The sequence below is a fragment of the Styela clava genome, chromosome 2 (assembly GCF_964204865.1).
Source record: "Styela clava chromosome 2, kaStyClav1.hap1.2, whole genome shotgun sequence".
Lineage (NCBI taxonomy): Eukaryota > Metazoa > Chordata > Ascidiacea > Stolidobranchia > Styelidae > Styela > Styela clava.
The window spans coordinates 9,329,478-9,351,711 of NC_135251.1; the positions used below are offsets into that span (position 1 = coordinate 9,329,478).

Sequence of the window (22,234 nt, forward strand, 5' to 3'; positions counted from 1 at the left end):
CCTCATTTCTTTACTGGACCACGACTCATCAGAAAAATTGAAAGGGGACCGTTATGCATAATTTTTCAAAAAGTTTGAGAACCACTGCTCTACAAGAAGCCTATAACGTGTTGGGCGGTGACACTTCGCGCTGCTTCCTTTGATGTATAACTTGTCAGGTTTTTCGATAATTAACTCAACCACTTTGAATATATTACAGTCGATGAAATACCAGTCTGAATGCACAAATACAATATAGAATAAATGGGATGAATGAAACGACAAAATTGCGTGGTGATAAAAACAAATGATTCCAGTATTGTGGAGGTAGATGTGTAAATAATTCTTGTAATGTAGAGGTCCAAATAAATTTATATAGTAATGTTGAGGGTTGCTAAAGTTTACGACCAACCCAACAGACAGGTTTAACATACTTAATTCTAAAATATGCAAACAATAACAACATTAAATAAAAAAATCACTTTACCGCATTGATTGTAAATACAAGTGATTGATTGACGCTTGGGCTTTGCGGAACGAATAAACAGATCCCGGTGAAGATAATAAGAATAACTCGGTCTCGTCTGTGATCCAATTCGGTGGCTTAGTCGGGAGAGGATCGCAGTGAAGATATGAAAATTCCTGGTTTGATCCCGGGGCGGGTCGATGCATTATCTTCCTACAAACCCTCAGCAGCTATGATCGATATAATTTGTACAAATAGAAATCTGGCTTTCACAAAACTTACATTTTGGTATTATCAGTTATATTTTAATTCAAAAGTTTTGGTGTACACTAGCACATATTTCTATAAGGTTATCGGACCGCGGTCAAGCTTTTTCAGACAGGCCTATTCGTAAAAAAAATTTCCCAATTAGACTGGCGGGCCATAAATGTGTGACGTAAAAAGTTACATTTTATAAACAATATTTACAGTGTTGAAAACCAAAGCCTCGTGCCAAAACTAAATTTGACCGCAATTTCAACAAATTCCTTGAGCTATTTTAGCTGAAACATCAAAATTTGATTTCGGGTTGGTTGTGGTAGCATCAAGCGGGTCAGATTGAATTACCCAGCGGGTCGGATTTAGCCCATTTCTGGTCTATACCCAACTCCGAAGCATACAGATGAGTGTTCGTCAACAAAAAAATCGCGGGTGTCACTTTGTCAAAGTAATAATATCTCTTTGTCAACAATATCTTGTGTACGCTAGTAATCGTCAGATGTTTGTCGCGGTTGTAGTGACCGAGTGCTGATTTTTTATCTTTGAAGACCGCGTGTGTTCGAATTGTTTCGACAGTGTGCGTGTTCTTTAAAGATATTTGAAAATCGAGTCATTGGTTCATTGGGATTATCACAAGAAAGAAACTTTTCGCATTCATTGTGAAACGTTTGCGGTGGTAATTTCAACTAATTAATTGAGTGGCGCTTCAACAATTCATATCGTATAAACATATCTTAGCTAAAATAATAAGAATACCTCGTTCTATCGGGCGTCCACTTCGATAGCTCGATGGCTAAAGCGCCAAACCTAAAAACTGGATGTCCCTGGTTCAGTCCCTGGTCGGGGTACTCTCTACTTTCAACCTTAAAAACCGATTTTACATTTACACATCCAATACACTCTACATACGAAACAAAAAAAACAACGTTGTATATATATATGCCATCCTAAAAAAAAGCTGAAAATCTGAAGGGGCCGGGTCGTTCGCTTTTAAACTAATTAGCCACAGTTATGCTCAACAGAACAAATCAAATCTGCTATATTCACAAACCTTACAGTGTGGTATTTAAAAACGACATTCTCGTGCAGTTTCATTAAAACCTATAGTACTGCTGTGGACTAACACAATTTTTTTCTGTAACGATTCGTCTAACCGAAGTCAGAATTATTCAGTGACATACTCATACTTTATTATTATTAACGCAAATGTCTTTCTGTAACGTTTGGTCTGACCGAGTCTGACCTTTATACCAGCGTTTCCCAACCTTTTTTGGTCGCGGAATATTTTCTCACCGGCGGAAGCCTTTGAGGACTCAACGTGCGTTTATTGCAAATGTACTCTGCGTGAAGAAGAGATAACACCAAACAAAACAGAATTTTAACGAATTTCAAAATCGGAAATTCGCCGCAATTGCGCGTTTGTTGATAGAGCCAACTTTTTTTAGTGTATGAATGGCCTTTTCTGTCGCATAATATTCAATCCATGTCAACGACGAGAATATAAAATGTCTTTCTATTTAATTTAATTGTGTTCATGGTCACTCGCGGCTGCGTCGACTTATGACAAGATGAAAGCACTACCTATCTAATGCCACGGCAATCTGCGAACATATTAATCTGAGAATATATTGCCCGATTGTATTTAGTTTTGATACATATTTTTTTGCGATCTTGCGAATTTGTTATCGCTATTAGAAAAATCCTACTATCTGTTATAAATTTCCAGAAAGTACAACTTGATTTAGTATTTATTAAAAATATAATTAAAGTATATTAGTAAATAGAAAATAATCCTCTTTCTTTAATATTAATTTAATTGTGATAATTTTAATCTGCGGTTGTGTTGACGGAATAGAAGTAATACTACTCAGAAAATATCATGACAATCCGTGGACACAAAAATGCGTGGTAAAGTGCCCGATTATATGTTGTTTTGATTCATATTTTTGTAAATTCGACAAATTGAGCTATTTGTATAACACTTACGGCGCTCCAGTACTGTGCGTACCAATGTAGAGATAGTAAAGCAAAGAATCCTATGGGAAAATGCCCTGATACTACAGAAGCACCCGAATTTTGCGATTTGCAATGTCTAAAAAAGCGTTTTTAATCGGTCGAGGACCCTCAAAGAACTGAACTTATGGTGTTTTCCGTTTCATTTTTAGCATTTTGTATTGCTGCTTTTCAATTTAGAAAATTTAGGTTGCCACCATTGACACCTACCAGAAAAGAAAATTATTCCTCGTTGTTCGAGCTCGCGAGTAACGTCACTTAGATATCTATCCACGCGTTTGCCGACTCGTGTTTTCGTCGGAAGTCCGCAAGTGAGTTGTGAACTCCAATCGTTTGATTAAGCGACGCGCAAGTGACCTGTCGCGTCACCTGTTACCAAATTTTCGAATAGTAAATTGCTTTTTTAATAGTTGAATATTCGAATATATGCTCAGCCCTACTCAGTACCAAGTAATTATTGACTTGATTAATGGTATATGAATAAACTTACTTTTTATATTTTATGTAAATCGTAACCTAAATCGTAACGTTGATAATGGTCAAGTTTCGCAAAAATGTTTGCTGCCCGCAGTAAATTTCTGGCTCGTTGCGGACTCATTCCAAAGCTCCGCGGACTCATTTGATACATACACGGCAATCAATTGCTCAATCAACTCCGTGCGATAAATAGGTTTCTTGGTTATGAAACAAGGTAATGAATGACTCGGTATTCCCGAAACAAAACGAGAGCGTTGTCGGCAGGATTCGAACCTGCGCGGGCAGAGCCCAATAGATTTCTAGTCTATCGCCTTAACCACTCGGCCACGACAACGGCGTGTAGTGCCAGCCGAGATGATGATTATTAACATTATACACATAGTATTGTATGGTGGCCCATCGTTGTCACGTGTAAAATTTAAAAAAAAAATGAAAAAATAAAATGAAAAAGCGAAAATAAAAAAAAAAGTGGAAAAAACATGAAAATAATTGAAAAAAATAAAAATAAAAACAAATTTAAATTAAAAAAAAAAATTGAAAAATAAAACAAACAAAAAAATTAAAAAAAAATTAAAATTAAAAAAAAAAATTAAAAAAAAAAAAAAAATTTGAAAAAAAAAATTGGATAAAAAGAAAATAGAAAGGTTGACAACGATGGTCCGCCTCGTGGCCCATCGTTGTCACGCGTTTTTATTTTTAGAAAATTTGATGCTGCTTGGGACCAACGTTGTCAGACTTAATCCTACACGCACAAATGTGTTTCCTGGGTTTCTAACTCACTACTGATTTTCATGACCAATATCCAATAAATTCAACATGAAAATGTTCTACAAATTCTCCATGCTACAAATTCAACCACAAGCAATATATTTATAATAAGGATAAGAGAATATAGAATTGGATACGAAAATTTGTTTTTACGTGTAGAAGGTAATTTAATTGGAAAATGCTGCTTAACTGCTCAGACACTCGTGCGATGCCGGTACGGTATCGTCTGACCGTACCGGTACCCATGCAATCACTCGTGAAAGAATGGGAGATGATGAGTGATTGTATGGCTACCGGTACGGTCAGACGCAAAGCGACTATAACCGACTACTGGTATTTGGTAAGACGGTACGGTACCGGCATCGCGAGTGTCCAGACAACTGAGTAGTTAAGCAGCATTCTCCAATTAAATTACCTTATACACGTAAAAACAAATTTTCCGAATTTTCGTATTCAATTCTATATTCTCTTATCATTATTATAAATATATTACTTCTTGTTGAACTTGTAGCATGGAGAATTTATAGAACATTTTCATATTGAATATTGCTCAAGAAAATCAGTAGTGAGTTTGAAACCCAGGGAACTAATTTGTGCGCGTAGGATTATGCCTGACAACGTTGGTCCCAAGCAGAAGCATATTTTCTAAAAATAAAAACGCGTGACAACGATGGGCCACGAGGCGGACCATCGTTGTCAACCTTTTTATTTCCTTTTTGTTCAATTTTTTTTTTTTAATTTTTTTTTTTTTAATTTTTTTTTTTTTTTTTTTTTTCGTTTTTAATTATTTTTTTTTTTTAATTTTCATTTTTTTTTTTCATTTTTTTTTAAATTATTTTTATGTTTTTTTACAAAAATGTTTTTATTATCGGTTTTTTATTTTATTTTTATTTTCAATTTTACGCGTGACAACGATGGGCCACCATAGTATTGTTTACATTTTACCTCAACAAAGACGCATGCGGTCTTTTTTTCTCTGCTAACATTTGTAGATAAGATAAGATAAAGATAAGATGGAAGGTATTGCCAAAAAGAAGTGGTACGTGTTCACTCACCTAAAACTATTGAATCAAATCATTCACACTCACACACACATATATGATCGTAGGTTCGAATCCCATGCAGGGATGGTTATGTGCGAGAGGATTGCTGGACTCCTCGCCGTCGTTGGGTGGTTCACGTAACCGCTGGTCTGTTACGGCTTCCTCCACCACCAAGTCCATGCTTCCGAAAACAAACAATATAACTAATCCTATACCCGACTTGGAATGGTAACCGGACGAGAGGCCTTGGTTCGACATATGGATAAGCCGTCTTATCGGCTTCCCTCCCCCCCGGAATAAATATGTAAATCCTATCCTATCCTATCCTATATATGATTATACGAAGTTAGGCATTGAAAGTTGAAATCGGCTTGTCTGAATAATTCTGGGAGATTTTGTACAAATCCCCGCCACTAATACAAAAATGTTAGATATGAATAAAAAACTTCCGCCAAGTTTTATGATAATAAATTAGTATTAGTCAATTGAGTTAGCACTAGAAATGATTCGATAACTTGAATTTCCTGCACAATCTGTATTTCAAATTTTAGCCTAACCCTAGTAGGATATTTACCAACTTCATTATTTTGGGGGTTGGGGAGCTTTGTACAAAAGATCCGAATTTTACATCGGTCAGACAGAGACGTTACAGCAAGACCCTCTGGATTGAATAAAATAGTATGAGTATGTCTTTATTTGATACTAAAAGTCGGTTTGTGGAAACCAGGTATGATTTGTTATAATGTTTGTTTAGCATAGCAGCTGATGAGCTCTGAATCAAAAGATGCCTCGACCCGGGATTGAACCAGGGACCTTCAGATCTTCAGTCTGACGCTCTCCCGACTGAGCTATCGAGGCGAACGACAGTTGTTGATGCGCTATATTTAATATTTTCTCTAAGTCTAAGATATGTATATACGCTCTGCATTGTTGAAGCGTCAATCCATCAGTAATCAATCTATTGCGAACAGATGCGATCGTTTCACAGTGCGATATGCGATAAAGTGTTTTCCGGCGATGGAATAGGGCTCGCGAGCATTTCCAAATTTTGAGGGATTTTGCTCTGAGAACCCCATCGATGTTTATGAGTACTTACATTTGCGGGATCACTTTCTCCGTTATGAAGAGTTTGAAATCATACATTAAATGTGGATATAGCAAAACTTTTGTATGTTTCAGTAATTTTTCTGGCGTATTTTGTATGATTTAGCTTGTTAGATGACAAACAATGATCAATTGTTTGCACAGTGAAAGTGTTTGTTGTTTACATATTTCTGGCGCTATTGTTGCCCGCGAACAATGCAAAAATAATTTAGTGGCCCGCGAAGGCGGCAACCTTGGACCACCCTGAAATAGGGTATTGCCAAGGTATTTATTTTGAACCGGTCACACCCAACCGCCTTGAAAATACCGTTTCAAGTTTGATTAAATCTGTTTTGAGGTGGGCAAGTTATGGTGAATAAAAAGAAGGTAATAACCCCGTATTCCCGATAAAGCGGCAACGCAAAATCGCTTATGAAATATCTTTATTAGGAGAACGGCGTTGTCGGCAGGATTCGAAGCTGCGCGGGCAAAGTCCAACAGATTTCTAGTCTATCGCCTTGAACCAGTGTTTCCCGAGTGAGTCCGCAGAGTGTTTGAATGAGTCCTCAACGAGCCAGAAATTCACTGCGGGCCGCAAACGTTTTTTTGGAACTTAACCATCAGCCAAGTTACGATTTACGTTAGAATTTACATAAAACATAAAAAGTCAGTTTATTTACATGACATTAACCGAGTCAATAAATACTGGTTACTGAGTAGGGCTGGGCATATATTCGAATATTCAACTATTAGAATAGCAATTTACGTGGTTGGTAACACGTGACGCGACAGGTCACTTGTGAGTCGCTTAATCAAACGATTGGATTTCACAACTCACTTGCGGGTTTTCGAGTCTGTACACGCTTCGATAGATAATACTTAAGTAATACTGTAAGTGTAGTAGATGTTTCTCGCGAGTTCGAAAAACGAGGAATAATTTTTTTTTTTGGTAGAAAAATTAGTAGTTCCTCTCCTGTACCTTACATTTGGTAAAATATGATAATCAATCATTCAGTAATTATGGCAAAGATAATCTAAAAGGACATTTTGCTATCATGTGAGAAATGAGCATTTCCTAATTTTGAAGGATTGTGCTCTGAGAACCCCATCGATGTTCGAGAGCACTTACATTTGCGGGATCACTTTCTCCGTTATGAAGAGTTTGAAATCTTACATTAAATGTAGATTTAGCAAAACTTTTGTATGTTTCAGTGATTTTTCTGCCGTATTTTGTATGATTTAGCTCGTTACATGACAAACAATGATCAATTGTTTGCACAATGAAAGTGTTTGTTGTTTACATATTTCTGACGCTATTGTGGCCCGCGAACAATGCAAAAATAATTTAGTGGCCCGCGAAGGCGGCAACCTTGGACCACCCTGAAATAGGGTATTGCCAAGGTATTTATTTTGAACCGGTCACAACCAACCGCCTTGAAAATACCGTTTCAACTTTGATTAAATCTGTTTTGATGTGGGCAAGGTATGGTGAATAAAAAGAAGGTAATAACCCCGTATTCTCGATAAAGCGGCAACGCAAAATCGCTTATGAAATATCTTTATTAGGAGAACGGCGTTGTCGGCAGGGTTAGAAGCTGCGCGGGCAAAGTCCAACAGATTTCTAGTCTATCGCCTTGAACCAGTGTTTCCCGAGTGAGTCCGCAGAGTGTTTGAATGAGTCCTCAACGAGCCAGAAATTCACTGCGGGCCGCAAACGTTTTTTTGGAACTTAACCATCAGCCAAGTTACGATTTACGTTAGAATTTACATAAAACATAAAAAGTCAGTTTATTTACATGACATTAACCGAGTCAATAATTACTGGTTACTGAGTAGGGCTGGGCATATATTCGAATATTCAACTAATAGAATAGCAATTTACGTGGTTGGTAACACGTGACGCGACAGGTCACTTGTGAGTCGCTTAATCAAACGATTGGATTTCACAACTCACTTGCGGGTTTTCGAGTCTGTACACGCTTCGATAGATAATACTTAAGTAATACTGTAAGTGTAGTAGATGTTTCTCGCGAGTTCGAAAAACGAGGAATAATTTTTTTTTTGGTAGCTGTAAATGGCGACCGCGACCGATTGAAACGCTTTTTTAGACATTGCCAATCGCAAAATTTCGGTTGCTACCGTGTGTCCCATCACTAATTAATTAATAACTCGCTAATTAGACGACATAATTCATCCAAAATCAAATGATGAATGCAACCTCGCTTTCGTGAGATACCGCGTGCATCTAACAAACAAACATACAGACAGACCTATCAACATACTTATCGAGATCGATAAGTAATAATCGGGCAATATATTCTCTCATTATTATGTTCGCAGATGGCCGTGGAATTTTAAAGAAGTAATTCTTTCATCTAGTCGTAAGTCGACGCAACCGCGAGTTACCATGAACATAATTGAATTAAAATAGAAAGACTTTTTAAATTCTCGTCGTTGTCATGGATTGAATATTGTACGACAGAAAAGTCCATTATACACCAAAACAGTCGGCTCTTTCAACGAACGCGTAATTGCAGCAAGTTTCCCGATTTCAAAATTCGTTAAATTTCTGTTGTGTTTGGTTTTATTGCTACTCTTGTACAAAGTACAGTTGCAATAAACGCATCTTGAGTCCGCAAAGGTTTTCGCCGGTGAGAAAATAGTCCGCGACCAAAAAAGGTTGAGAAACGCTGCCTTAAACACTCGTCACGACAACATCGAGGGGCGTCGGCCGAAATGAGGATTGTCATTGTAGACATGATATCGGATATTGAAAGTTGAAATATGCTTGCCTGAAAAATTCTGGGATTCCAATTACTGGGAATAAAATTGACTATGGAGAATTCTGACCTCGGTCAGACGAAATGTTACAGAAAAAAATTTAGAACGGGAAACAACTCTTTTTTGAAGAGTAGGTATATAGTATATGATCACCTGAACAAAGCAATACTATCTCATAGCTCTTGCCTTATAAGATAATAGACACGTTTATAGATACATTTGTACGTTTATAGATACGCAGATACGTTTATTTCGTCGTGCAAAAATCACAACGAAAATTCAAAACACAAATTACTATGTATTACAGTAACGGATTTTGTTGCAATTGACAGGAAGTCTAGAAGAACTAAAATGGTCATCATAAGATTGCAACACCAAGATTTAAAATGAGTCAAAAGTAAAAATTAAAAAGCAAAAAACACCAAGAGAAACGTTGTCACTGAACATTTTTACCAATAAAGTAGGGATTGATTTAAATTTTCATATATATATATATTTCCTAAAAATTTTTTAACCATATCATTCAGCTGTACTTCTGTACTATTGCAGCGATTAAATATTTATTTGTTGTCACATGCAACATCAAATCGAACGATTATTATGAGAAAAAAAGTCAACTTTTATTTACGAATGCGAAGGCACCATCCTTACTCCATGTACAACCAGCCCCATAAAATTTTTACGACAAAAAAAAAATTTATTTGGCCCAAGGTAGGATTTGCGCACATATATATACCTTTTTCTAAAAGTTATTCTGCATGTGGACGATTCCCCGACCTTGACCACTGATAAATAAAGTAGCATGACGTTTGCGATTGCATTTTGTTTAAATATCCGATTGTTTTCATCAGCCGCGACAGATTGAAAACACTTTCTTAGCCGTTGCATACCTCATAAATTTCTTGTGCCTGCGGCACACCTGTAATGTTCTTAAAACTACCGACTTGAAATAAATTTTTCTCCGTGGGGTTTTATCACAAATTTCTCTAACAATGATATCTGAAAATTAATCGAGTGGCAGCATTGCAATGGCGCAGAGTAAGAGTTGCTGGGAAAGCTCATATTGGTCTAATTTGCAAGAATATGAATCAAAACAAAATGTAATCTGGCAGTTTACCACACATTTTTATGTGCGCGGATTGCCGTGGTACTTTTGGGTAGGGGTGCTTTTATTTTATCAAAGCAATCGCAAGTAAAGTATTCACAATTGATTAAATAAAACAACCATTTTAAATATGTATATCGTTCGTGGATGTAATATTTTATTCAACCATCACAAAAACCATTACATATCTGTTGAAAAAGTCGGCTCTTCCAACGAGTGGCGTAATCTCAACGACTGACCCAGGAACCGTATTGCGGAATTTCGGGGAGATAAATATATATTTTAGATTTACTAATAAACTTCACATGATTTCTCATTGTACTAAATTAAATATATTTTCTGGGATTTTACACCAGATCTTTCTAACGACGATAACGAATTCGCATGAGCGCAATATATATCAAATCTAAATATAATCGAGCAAATGATTATTACTGATTGATTATTATTATCATTACATTATTATGTCCCAAAATTGGCGTGGTATTTTTGATCGGTAATGAGTTTTTTGTCGTCGCCGCCACCGCAAGTTACCTTGGACACAAATGAATTAAAATAGAGAGACATTTTGAATTCTTGTAGTTGCCATAGATTGAATATTACGAGACAGAAAATTCTTTTATAATGTGAAAAAGCCGGCATTTCTAACACAACGCGGAGACCGTTTTTAGGAGCCGTTGCATGAAAATTTCCGATTCCATTTTGTGACCTCTTGCGCCTCCCTGAAAGCATCTTGCGCCACCTAGTTTAAGAACCACTGTTTTAAATCCACCAAGTAGGCTAACTATGCTCAGCATAATTTATAACAAATATTTTTTTTTTGAAATAAAGACTACATAGTATACCCTAGATACATATTTTTTTACTTCTCTGTGAAAACTTTTAAACCCTATTCTACAAAAAGATAACTATAGATTGACTTATCAAGGCATCGTATTTAGCCAAAAGACAACAGGCTAGAAAATTATAGTCACTAGTCTCCATTACCGATTTATTTAATTGGGGGTTAGAGGTCTTGTCTTGAGCGATATTTAGCTCATTGCTAGCAGCATGTCTGCGCTCACATATATATTTTCTGACGGTACATTTTCACTTTCCTCACTCGGGATCATTGAATAACTTTGTATAAAAAGTTATAGCTATGTGTAAATTATAAGCGAGTTAGTACTTATGATGAGGCTCTACAAGAAGCCTATAACGTGTTGGGCGGTGACACTTCGCGCAGCTTCCTTTGATGTATAACCTGCCAGGTTTCTCGATAATTAACTCCACCACTTTGAATATGATTGAAATATATTGTAGTCGATGAAATACCAGTCTACATGCACAAGTTCAATATAGAATAAATGGGATGAATAAAACGACGAAATTGCGTGGTGATAAAAACAAATGATTCCAGTATTGTAGAGGTGCAAACAATTCTTGTAACGTAGAGGTCCAAATAAATTTATATAGTATTGTTGAGGGTTGCTAAAGTTTACGACCAACCCAACAGACAGGTTAATAACATACTTGATTTTTAAATATGCAAACAATAGCAACGTTAAATTGAAAAATCACTTGTATCGATTGTAAATACAAGTGATGGATTGACGCTTCGGCTTTGCGGAACGAAAAAACAGATCCCGGTGAAGATAATAAGAATAACTCGGTCTCGTCTGTGGTCCAATTCGGTGGCTTAGTCGGGAGAGGGTCGCAGTGAAAATATGAAGATTCCTGGTTTGATCCCGGGACGAGTCGATGCATTATCTTCCTTCAAACCCTTAGCAGCTATGATCGATATAAGTTGTACAAATAGAAATCTGACTTTCACAAAACTTACATTTTGGTATTATTAGTTATATTTTAATTCAAAAGTTTTGATGTACACTAGCACATATTTCTATAACGTTATCGGACCGCGGTCAACCTTTTTAGACAGGCCTATTCGTAAAAAAAAAATCCCAATTAGACTGGCGGGCCATAAATGTGTGACGTAAAAAGTTACATTTTATAAACAATATTTACAGTGTTGAAAACCAAAGGTGGAAAACATTTAGCCTCGTGCCAAAACTAAATTTGACCGCAATCTCATCAATTTCCTTGAGCTATTTTAGCTGAAACAACAAAATTTGATTTCGGGTTGGTTGTGGTAGCATCAAGCGGGTCAGATTGAATTACCCAGCGGGTCGGATTTAGCCCATTTCGGGTCTATACCCAACTCCGAAGCATACAGATGAGTGTTCGTCAACGAAAAAATCGCGGGTGTCACTTTGTCAAAGTAATAATATCTCTTTGTCAACAATATCTTGTGTACGCTAGTAATCGTCAGATGTTTGTCGCGGTTTGCCGTCTTATCGGCTTCCCTCCCCCCCGGAATAAATATGTAAATCCTATCCTATCCTATATATGATTATACGAAGTTAGGCATTGAAAGTTGAAATCGGCTTGTCTGAATAATTCTGGGAGATTTTGTACAAATCCCCGCCACTAATACAAAAATGTTAGATATGAATAAAAAACTTCCGCCAAGTTTTATGATAATAAATTAGTATTAGTCAATTGAGTTAGCACTAGAAATGATTCGATAACTTGAATTTCCTGCACAATCTGTATTTCAAATTTTAGCCTAACCCTAGTAGGATATTTACCAACTTCATTATTTTGGGGGTTGGGGAGCTTTGTACAAAAGATCCGAATTTTACATCGGACAGACAGAGACGTTACAGCAAGACCCTCTGGATTGAATAAAATAGTATGAGTATGTCTTTATTTGATACTAAAATTCGGTTTGTGGAAACCAGGTATGATTTGTTATAATGTTTGTTTAGCATAGCAGCTGATGAGCTCTGAATCAAAAGATGCCTCGACCCGGGATTGAACCAGGGACCTTCAGATCTTCAGTCTGACGCTCTCCCGACTGAGCTATCGAGGCGAACGACAGTTCTTGACGCGCTATATTTAATACTTTCTCTAAGTCTAAGATATGTATATACGCTCTGCATTGTTGAAGCGTCATTCCATCAGTAATCAATCTATTGCGAACAGATGCGATCGTTTCACAGTGCGATATACGATAAAGTGTTTTCCATCGATGGAATAGAGCAAGGTGGTCCAAACCCACGTGTGGCCCGCAGCGTCATTCTCTGTGGCCCGCGTCGCCTTTGCTGAAGGGTAATCAAAACATTTGGTGTTGTTTTGTTATAAAAATAACATAAAATCGTTCCGACATTTTGTTACATCACTAATGTCACTGAATTGACTAGTGTCACGGCTAGCTGAAGCAACTAGCGAAGTTGATTTGAGTGTGATTGTGTAATCCAAGTTGTTCACTGGCTTTCTATCTATTTGGTTGCAAATATATCCCAAAAGTTATAAACACTAAATTTGACAACTGCATATTAATGTTATGACCTGAGAATACAATACGTTCCGGTGATGTTTCGCAGCCAGCCTAAACGGTATTACAAGAAATGCCTCTAATATTTCAGAAAAATTAGTAGTTCCTCTCCTGTACCTTACATTTGGTAAAATATGATAATCAATCATTCAGTAGTTATGGCAAACATAATCTAAAACCTCATTTTGCTATCATGTGAGCAATGAGCATTTCCAAATTTTGAGGGATTTGCTCTGAGAACCCCATCGATGTTCGAGAGTACTTACATTTGCGGGATCACTTTCTCCGTTATGAAGAGTTTGAAATCTTACTTTGAATGTAGATAAAGCAAAACTTTTGTATGTTTCAGTGATTTTTCTGGCGTATTTTGTATGATTTAGCTCGTTAAATGACAAACAATCATCAATTGTTTGCACAATGAAAGTGTTTGTTGTTTACATATTTCTGACGCTATTGTGGCCCGCGAACAATGCAAAAATAATTAAGTAGCCCGCGAAGGCCGCAACCTTGGACCACCCTGAAATATGGTATTGCCAAGGTATTTATTTTGAACCGGTCACACCCAACCGCCTTGAAAATACCGTTTCAACTTTGATTAAATATGTTTTGAGGTGGGCAAGGTATGGTGAATAAAAAGAAGGTAATAATCCCGTATTCCCGATAAAGCGGCAACGCAAAATCGCTTATGAAATATCTTTATTAGGAGAACGGCGTTGTCGGCAGGATTCGAAGCTGCGCGGGCAAAGTCCAACAGATTTCTAGTCTATCGCCTTAAACCAGTGTTTCCCAACCCGAGTCCGCGGTCTCAAATGAGTCCGCAGAGCGTTTGAATGAGTCCGCAACGAGCCAGAAATTCACTGCGGGCCGCAAACGTTTTTGTGGAACTTAACCATCAGCCAAGTTACGATTTACGTTAGAATTTACATAAAACATAAAAAGCCAGTTTATTTACATGTCATTTATCGAGTCAATAATTACTGGTTACTGAGTAGGGCTGGGCATATATTCGAATATTCAACTATTAGAATAGCAATTTACGTGGTTGGTAACACGTGACGCGACAGGTCACTTGTGAGTCGCTTAATCAAACGATTGGATTTCACAAGTCACTTGCGGATTTTCGAGGTACACGTACGATAGATACACGCTTCGATAGATAATACTTAAGTAATACTGTAAGTGTAGTAGATGTTTCTCGCGAGTTCGGAAAACGAGGAATAATTTTTTTTGGGAGGTGTAAATGACGACCGCGACCGATTAAAAACGCTTTTTTAGACATTGCAAATCGCAAAATTTCGGTTGCTACCGTAGTATACGTACCAGGGCATTTCCTTTTGGATTCTTTGCTTTACTGCCTCTACATTGGTACGCACAGTAGTAATGGAGCGCCGTAAGTGTTGTACGAACAGCTCACAAAAAAAATAATCTAAACAAAATATAATCGGGCACTTTACCACGCATTGGCATGGTACTTTCTGAGTAGTATTGCTCTTAATTCGTCAACATAACCGCAGATTAAAAGAATCACACATATGGATGGATTGAATATTTTATGCAACAGAAAAATTCATTGAAAAGTCGGCACTTTTAACAAGTGACGTATATGCGACGATGACTTCAGAAGTTGTTCGCGAGAATTTCAAGGCGATGAATATGTATTTTCGATTTACTAATATACTTGAATATATTTTTAATAAGTACTGAATTAGGTTGTACATTCTGGAAATCTAAAGCAGCTATAGTAGGATTTTTTCCAACGGCGATAACAAATTCGCAAGATCGCAAAAAATATGTATCAAAGCTGAATACGAGAATATCGGTCAGAGACCGAAGATTCATCGATCGAAAGTTAGGGGATCCCCCAAAACAGAAACTGCGGTTTCGATTCATCCGCTCTTACTCCATAGCGACACCGTGTGTCCCATCACTAATTAATTAATAACTCGCTAATTAGACGACATAATTCATCCAAAATCAAATGATGAATGCAACCTCGCTTTCGTGAGATACAGCGTGCATCTAACAAACAAACATACAGACACCCCTATCAACATACTTATCGGGATCGATAAGTAATAATCGGGCAATATATTCTCTCATTATTATGTTCGCAGATGGCCGTGGAATTTTAAAGAAGTAATTCTTTCATCTAGTCGTAAGTCGACGCAACCGCGAGTTACCATGAACATAATTGAATTAAAATGGAAAGACTTTTTAAATTCTCGTCGTTGTCATGCATTGAATATTGTACGACAGAAAAGTCCATTATACACCAAAACAGTCGGCTCTTTTAAGGAACGCGTAATTGCAGCAAGTTTCCCGATTTCAAAATTCGTTAAATTTCTGTTGTGTTTGGTTTTATTGCTACTCTTGTACAAAGTACAGTTGCGATAAACGCATCTTGAGTCCGCAAAGGTTTTCGCCGGTGAGAAAATAGTCCGCGACCAAAAAAGGTTGAGAAACGCTGCCTTAAACACTCGTCACGACAACATCGAGGGGCGCCGGCCGAAATGAGGATTACCATTGTAGACATGATATCGGATATTGAAAGTTGAAATATGCTTGCCTGAAAAATTCTGGGATTCCAATTACTGGGAATAAAATTGAATATGGAGAATTCTGACCTCGGTCAGACGAAATGTTACAGAAAAAAATTTAGAACGGGAAACAACTCTTTTTTGAAGAGTAGGTATATAGTATATGATCACCTGAACAAAGCAATACTATCTCATAGCTCTTGCCTTATAAGATAATAGACACGTTTATAGATACATTTGTACGTTTATAGATACGCAGATACGTTTATTTCGTCGTGCAAAAATCACAACGAAAATTCAAAACACAAATTACTATGCATTACAGTAACGGATTTTGTTGCAATTGACAGGAAGTCTAGAAGAACTAAAATGGCCATCATAAGATTGCAACACCAAGATTTAAAATGAGTCAAAAGTAAAAATTAAAAAGCAAAAAACACCAAGAGAAACGTTGTCACTGAACATTTTTACCAATAAGGTAGGGATTGATTTAAATTTTCATATATATATATATATTTCCTAAAAATTTTTTAACCATATCATTCAGCTGTACTTCTGTACTATTGCAGCGATTAAATATTTATTTGTTGTCACATGCAACATCAAATCGAACGATTATTATGAGAAAAAAAAGTCAACTTTTATTTACGAATGCGAAGGCACCATCCTTACTCCATGTACAACCAGCCCCATAAAATTTTTACGACAAAAAAAAATTTATTTGGCCCAAGGTAGGATTTGCGCACATATATATACCTTTTTCTAAAAGTTATTCTGCATGTGGACGATTCCCCGACCTTGACCACTGATAAATAAAGTAGCATGACGTTTGCGATTGCATTTTGTTTAAATATCCGATTGTTTTCATCAGCCGCGACAGATTAAAAACACTTTCTTAGCCGTTGCATACATCCTAAATTTCTTGTGCCTGCGGCACACCTGTAATGTTCCTAAAACTACCGACTTGAAATAAATTTTTCTCCGTGGGATTTTATCACAAATTTCTCTAACAATGATATCTGAAAATTAATCGAGTGGCAGCATTGCAATGGCGCAGAGTAAGAGTTGCTGGGAAAGCTCATATTGGTCTAATTTGCAAGAATATGAATCAAAACAAAATGTAATCTGGCAGTTTACCACACATTTTTATGTGCGCGGATTGCCGTGGTACTTTTGGGTAGGGGTGCTTTTATTTTATCAAAGCAATCGCAAGTTAAGTATTTACAATTGAATAAAAAAAACAACCATTTTAAATATGTATATCGTTCGTGGATGTAATATTTTATTCAACCATCACAAAAACCATTACATATCCATTGAAAAAATTCGGCTCTTCCAACGAGTGGCGTAATCTCAACGACTGACCTAGGAGCTGTATCGCGGAATTTCGGGGAGATAAATATATATTTTCGATTTACTAATAAACTTTACATGATTTCTCATTGTACTAAATTAAATATATTTTCTGGGATTTTACACCAGATCTTTCTAACGACGATAACGAATTCGCATGAGCGCAATATATATCAAATCTAAATATAATCGAGCAAATGATTATTACTGATTCATTATTATTATCATTACATTATTATGTCCCAAAATTGGCGTGGTATTTTAGATCGGTAATGAGTTTTTTGTCGTCGCCGCCACCGCAAGTTACCTTGGACACAAATGAATTGAAAAAGAGAGAGACATTTTGAATTCTTGTAGTTGCCATAGATTGAATATTACGAGACAGAAAAATTTCTTTTAATGTGAAAAAGCCGGCATTTCTAACACAACGCGGAGACCGTTTTTAGGAGCCGTTGCATGGAAATTTCCGATTCCATTTTGTGACCTTTTGCGCCCACTCTGAAAGCATCTTGTGCCCCCAGTTTAAATGCCACTGTTTCCACCAAGTAGGCTAATATGCTCAGAATAATTTTTAACAAATATATATTTTTTTAAATGAAAGACTACATAGTATATCTTAGGTCTTAGAATACATATTTTTTACGTCTATGTGGAAACATTCGGGCCCTATTCTACAAAAAGATAACTATAGATTGACTCATCAAAACATCGTATTCAGCCAAAAGACAACAGGCTAGAAAATTATAGTCACTAGTCTCCATTAGCAGCGATTTTTCCACATTTAATTGGGGGTTAAAGGTCTTGCCTCGAGGGAAATTTAGCTCATTGCTAGCAGCATGTCTGCGCTCACATATATATTTTCTGACGGTACATTTTCAATTTCCTCACTCGGGACCATTGAATAACTTTGTATAAAAAAATTATAGATATGTGTAAATTATATGCGAGTTAGTACTTATGATGAGGCTCTACAAGAAGCCTATAACGTGTTGGGTGTTGACACTTCGCGCAGCTTTCTTTGATGTATAACCTGCCAGGTTTCTCGATAATTAACTCCACCACTTTGAATATGACTGAAATATATTGTAGTCGATGAAATACCAGTCTAAATGCACAAGTTCAATATAGAATAAATGGGATGAATAAAACGACGAAATTGCGTGGTGATAAAAACAAATGATTCCAGTATTGTAGAGGTAGACGTGCAAATAATTCTTGTAATGTAGAGGTCCAAATAAATTTATATAGTAATGTTGAGGGTTGCTAAAGTTCACGACCAACCCAACAGACAGGTTAATAACATACTTGATTTTTAAATATGCAAACAATAGCAACGTTAAATAAAAAAATCACTTTACCGCATTGATTGTAAATACAAGTGATGAATTGACGCTTCGGCTTTGCGGAACGAATAAACAGATCCCGGTGAAGATAATAAGAATAACTCAGTCTCGTCTGTGGTCCCATTCGGTGGCTTAGTCGTGATAGGGTCGCAGTGAAGATATGAAGATTCCATGTTTGATCCCGGGGCGGGTCGATGCATTATCTTCCTCCAAACCCTTAGTAGGTATGGTCGCAATTATTTGTACAAATAAAATCTGGTTTTCACAAAACTTACATTTTGGTATTATTAGTTTTATTTTAATTCAAAAGTTTTGGTGTATGCTAGCACATATTTCTATAAGGTTATCGGACCGCGGTCATGGCGGGCCATAAATGTGTGACGTAAAAAGTTACATTTTATAAACAATATTTACAGTGTTGAAAACCAAAGGTGGAAAACAATAAGACTCGTGCCAAAACTAAATTTGACATCAATCTCAACAAATTCCTTGAGCTATTTTAGCTGAAACATCAAAATTTGATTTTGGGTTGGTTGTGGTAGCATCAAGCGGGTCAGATTGAATTACCCAGTGGGCCGGATTTAGCCCGCGGGCCGTACTTTGCCCATTTCTGGTCTGTAACCAACTCCGAAGTATACAGATGAGTGTTCGCCATCGAAAAAATCGCTGGTGTCACTTTGTCAAAGTAATATGTCAACAATATCCTGTGTATACGATAGTAATCGTCAGATGTTAGTCGCGGTTGTAGTGACCGAGTGCTGGGTTAAGTTATTTTTATCTTTAATGTTCGAATTGTTCCGACAGTGTGCGTGTTCTTTAAAGGTATTTGAAAATCGGGTCACCTGTTCATGGGTAGGGCTGGGCATTTTCGAATACCTTGTGATTTCAGAATTGAATCGAATATTTTTTTCGAATCGAATCGAATCTCGAATACTTGAAAATATATAATTGTAAGCAACTTTTTCATAGTGATTGGTCCTCTTAACAAATGAATTACTGAAGACATAGAATACATCACTCAGATAGATTACTGAGCGTTCACACACAATATCAAACACGTTTTATCAATAACTCACTATATAAAATATTCATATGTTAGAACTGCGTTGAAAAAATATGACTTCAATGTAAAAAAAAATGGGAAATTCACCTCGACCATTAGCGGAAAGAAAAAACCAAGATGGCGTCGATTCGAAATTGAGCTCTGAACCCATTCGAATAATTTACTATTGGATTCGATTCGAAGATCCGATTCGAAATGCCCAGCCCTATTCATGGGGAATTATCACAAGAAAGGCACTTTTCGCTTTCATTGTAAAACGTTTGCGGTGGTAATTGCAACTAATTAATTGATTGGCGCTTAAATAATTCATATCGTATAAACATATCTTAGCTAAAATAAGAAGAATACCTCGTTCTATTGGGCGTCCACCTCGATAGCTCGGTGGGTAGGGCGCCAAACCTAAAAACTGAATGTCCCTGGTTCAGTCCCTGGTCGGGGTACTCTCTACTTTCAATCTTAAAAATCGATTTTACATTTACACATCAAAGACCGATTCTCTACATACGAAACAAAAACAACGTCTGATCGAAGTCAGAATTCTTCAATCAGTTTTAACTCCAGTAATTCTAATCCTTGAATTCTTCAAACAAGCCTATTTCAACTTTCAACTTTAGATATCTCGGGTTGTATATTTTGCTTTAAAACTTATCATCAGCAATGCTCAAAATAATTTGTAAAAATTCATATCTGGGTTTCACAAAACCAGTCAATTAGTAATACAAGACGACATACGCATACTTTATTATTATTAACACAAATGTGTTTCTGTAAAATTTCGTCTGACCGAGTCGGACCTTTTATACAAAGCCCCCGTCCGTTATCGCAATTGTTTGGTTAATTGGGTGGATTTACGCTGTAGTTAAGATCATATCAACATATCTTACGTGTCCCAAAGAATACTATATAGTCTTTTATTTTCAAATAAGTGATTAGTTTTAAATTATGCTAAGCATATTTACTGATGACGGGTTGAGTTTAAAGTCAAAACGTGGCTCGACCCGGGACTGAACCAGGGACCTTCAGATCTTCAGTCTGACGTTCTGCAGACTGAGCTCTCGAGGCGAAGGGCAAATGTTATTCTTATTATTTTGTTAAAATATGTCTACATGATATATGATTGTTCTGCCAAAACGGCAATTAATTGCTTAATCAACTCCATGTGATAAAGTGGTTTTTCGTTTATGATACTAGGTAATGAATGACTCGGTATTCCCGAACTAAAGCGAGAGCGTTGTCGGCAGGATTCGAACCTGCGCGGGCAGAGCCCAATAGATTTCTAGTCTATCGCCTTAACCACTCGGCCACGACAACGGCGTGTAGCGTCAGCTGAGATGATGATTATTAACATTATACACTTAGTATTGTTTACATTTTACCTCAACGAAGACGCATGCGGTCATTTTTCTCTGCTAACACTTGTATATATGATTATCCTAAGTTAGGCATTGAAAGTTGAAATCGGCTTGTCTGAATAATTCTGGGAGATTTTGTTCAAATCCCCGCCACTAATACAAAAATCTGAGATTTTAATAAAAAACTTCAGCCAAGTTTTATGATAATAAGTTAGTATTAGTCAATTGAGTTCGCGCTAGCAATGATGCTATAACTTGAATTTCCTGCACAATTTGTATTTCAAACTTTAACCCAACCCTAGTAGGATATTTACTAATTTCATTATTTTGGGGGCTGGAGAGCTTTGTACAAAAGATCCAAATTTTACATCGGTCAGACAGAGACGTTACAGCAAGACCCTTGGATTGAATAAAATAGTATGAGTATAGTCATTATTTGATACTAAAAGTTGGTTTGTGGAAACCATAGATATGATTTGTTATAATGTTTGTTTAGCATAGCAGCTGGGGAGCTCTGAATCAAGACATGTCTCGACCCGGGATTGAACCAGGGACCTTCAGTCTGACGCTCTCCCGACTGAGCTATCGAGACGGACGACAATTTTTGACGTGCTATTCTTAATACCTACTCTAAGATATGTATATACTCTCTGCATTGTTGAAAAGACAATCCACCAGCAACCAATCAATTGTGAGAAAAAATGCGATCGTTTCATAGTGCTATATGCAATGAAGTGCTTTCTGGTGATGAAATAGGGTGTTGCCAAGGTATAGGTGGAAAATCTAATCTTCTATGTTGTTATCTTTTGGCTAAATACGAAGTCTTGATAACTCAATTTATAGTTGTATTTTATAGAATAGGGATTAAATGTTTCCACAGAGAAGTAGAAAAAAAATATGTATTCTAAGGAATACTATGTGAGCTTTTATTTCCAAAGAAATGATTAGTTGTTAATTATCTGGTGGTTTTAAAAGATAAACATGCCTCGACCCGGGATTGAACGATGAATCTTCATATCTAAGCTGCGACCCTCTCTCGACTAAGCCACCGCGAATTGGACGACAGACGACACCGAGTTATTCTTATTATCTTCACCGGGATCTGTTTATTCGTTCCGCTGAGGCGAAACGTCAATCAATCACTTGTATTTACAATCAATGCAAGTGATTTTTCAATTTAATGTTGCTATTGTTTGCATATACCTACATATACCTACAAAACCTACATTTTGGT

At 36.7% G+C, this 22,234-nt stretch overlaps 4 non-coding genes across 4 annotated transcripts; all 4 read right to left on the minus strand.

The window, feature by feature from the left end:
* Positions 1-3,445: 3,445 nt before the first annotated feature.
* On the minus strand, positions 3,446-3,527 carry Trnas-aga (transfer RNA serine (anticodon AGA)). Its single transcript has one exon. It is a non-coding gene; the product is annotated as a tRNA-Ser (tRNA).
* A 2,262-nt stretch (positions 3,528-5,789) lies between these two features.
* Positions 5,790-5,862, minus strand: Trnaf-gaa (transfer RNA phenylalanine (anticodon GAA)). Its single transcript has one exon. It is a non-coding gene; the product is annotated as a tRNA-Phe (tRNA).
* A 6,952-nt stretch (positions 5,863-12,814) lies between these two features.
* On the minus strand, positions 12,815-12,887 carry Trnaf-gaa (transfer RNA phenylalanine (anticodon GAA)). Its single transcript has one exon. It is a non-coding gene; the product is annotated as a tRNA-Phe (tRNA).
* A 7,990-nt stretch (positions 12,888-20,877) lies between these two features.
* On the minus strand, positions 20,878-20,959 carry Trnas-aga (transfer RNA serine (anticodon AGA)). Its single transcript has one exon. It is a non-coding gene; the product is annotated as a tRNA-Ser (tRNA).
* Between the last annotated feature and the right edge of the window lie 1,275 nt (positions 20,960-22,234).